The 2225-nt window shown below is 37.1% G+C and overlaps 1 pseudogene; it reads right to left on the bottom strand.

The window, feature by feature from the left end:
* Positions 1–1022: 1022 nt before the first annotated feature.
* Positions 1023–1921, bottom strand: LOC104995433 (annotated as a pseudogene).
* Between the last annotated feature and the right edge of the window lie 304 nt (positions 1922–2225).

Genomic DNA, 2225 nt, shown 5'->3' with positions numbered 1-2225 from the left:
ATATGTTGGAAAAAGTTCTCATTCTTGACATATTTTGTTCTGTGTTTCCAAGTTGGGAGTCTCACTTCTGTGGGCATCTTCTCTTTATAGCTCTGTTTTATATGCCAGTTTTTGCCTCTTTTGTATGTACAGTATCATCAATGACATGCTGGGTTTTGTAATATAATTCTTACAATTTTATAAAATTATCACTGATTCACCAAACATTTGGGAAGTGTCCAAAGATTTAAATTACAAAAACATTAATAAGTATATAAAATTAAATAATATAAAATAATGGTTAACATGATGAACAAAATATTAAAATTATAAAAATATATAAATTTATATAAATTATTAAAATATATAAAAATTATGGATCAATACAGAAAATATTTTGTTATAAATAGAATTGTCTAGTTTGAATAGAAGGTTAGTTATTTCCCTGTTCACTGCAGGCAAAGGAAAGGCCAATTTTTAAGGGTGTTTCAAGAGGAAGACAAGCATAAAATAGGAGCTTAACTATTTTCTATTTATGCTCCTTGGAGAGAATAAGTTTCTGGGAATGACTTGATGGACTGAATCTTGAGCCAGAAATGATATGATACACAGTAGTGCCAGCACTGGTTTAACAACAAAATAGATGACAGAAATCAAGGACAGAGTATAAAATTGGAATCAGAAACATGAAAAAGAAAAACAAACCAAAATAGTGTTCAAAATAAGAAAATAAAGCTACAGAAACAACAGGATCTGGTTCTTGAGCCTCAAAAGAGTATCAAAGCAGATGGCAGAAGTGAAGAATGGTCTTGTGCTCCCACAATTGTGATTGCACTTCATGTTCTGTCTCTCCATGAGACATTGGTTAAAATAATACAGATATGTGCTCTATAGATTCTGCTTATTCTCACACAGGTCCCACTGGAAGAGAACTATGGTTGTCCACACTGGGATGAGAACATTTTGCCTTTCCTATCAATCCAGTTTTATTTATACTGTGGCAGAATTAGCAATTGGTATCTTCTGCACTTTGCCATCTCGAGTCAGAGTTTGTTGCACCATAGCCTTCTCATGACCTGTTTGACTTCTGCATTCCTCAGAGTGTAAATCAGGGGGTTGAGCAAAGGTGTCCCAATAGTGTAAAACACAGCCACCATCTTGTCCACTGGAAATGCAGTTACAAGGCAAGTGTATGTGTATATACACGGTACAAAGAATAATACAGTAACAATAATATGAGCGGTGCAAGTAGATAGGGCTTTCTTTCTTCCTTCTGCACTATGATTATGCAGAAAATGTAAGGTAAAACATGGGAGATTAGCAGCGGGCTTATCATGCATATAGCCCCACTGTTAAACACTACGAGTAGATTGATGACATAAGTATCAATGCAGGCAAGTTTCAACAATGGTTGCGCATCACAGAAATAGTGAACAATAACATTGGGGCCACAGAAGGGTAGTCTCAAAGCCAAGAGAATCTGTGCTGAAGAATGGATACAGGCCCCCACCCAGGCCAGTTTCACCAGTGTGCCACAGACACGCTGGTTCACGATGGCTGTGTACCACAGGGGCTAGCAAATGGCCACATAGTGATCAATGGGCATGAGGACAAGTACCAAGATCTCCATGCACCCGACGAAGTGAAATGCAAAGATCTGGATCATGCACTCATTGAAGGAGATGACTTTCTTCTCAGATACAGAATCTGCAATCAACATAGGGGCAATGGTTGTTGAAAAACAAGCATCAGCAAAGGATAAGTAGAAAAGGAAGAAGTACATCGGGATCCCAAGTGTCTGGCTATTTCGTATGGTCATCACAATTAGGAAGTTTGCCAACAGAGCTGCAAGGTATAGAAGCAAGATCACAAACACTATTTTGTCCTTTAGTAAATTCTGTGCTAACCCAAGCAGAATGAACTCATTCACACTGCTGTTCACCTCATGGTTATGGTGAATGTAAAACAGGCATAGCTGAGAAGCGGTTCATCTGCAAAGGAAGTGGGGGAAATGAGGACTTGGCAATAGAAATGTATTTGGACTTGAAATGATAACTTTTAGAGTTATAATTCCATCAAAACATATAACTCACTATTTCTCAAAGTTTTCATGCATTGCAAAAAATTATGAAATAACGTTTTTTATGCTGGTTTTCATGCTTTAACCAGTTCTTTCTATAAGGAATAAGATTTGTGCAAGGGAACCCTCAATGACCATGCTCTTTGCCAAAGTCTGAGAGTTAATG

This window comes from Bison bison, unplaced genomic scaffold, assembly GCF_000754665.1.
Source record: "Bison bison bison isolate TAMUID 2011002044 unplaced genomic scaffold, Bison_UMD1.0 scf7180017850834, whole genome shotgun sequence".
Classification (NCBI taxonomy): Eukaryota; Metazoa; Chordata; class Mammalia; order Artiodactyla; family Bovidae; genus Bison; species Bison bison.
The sequence above is the reverse complement of the archived record's forward strand: the minus strand, read 5'-3'. Positions and strand labels throughout refer to the sequence as shown.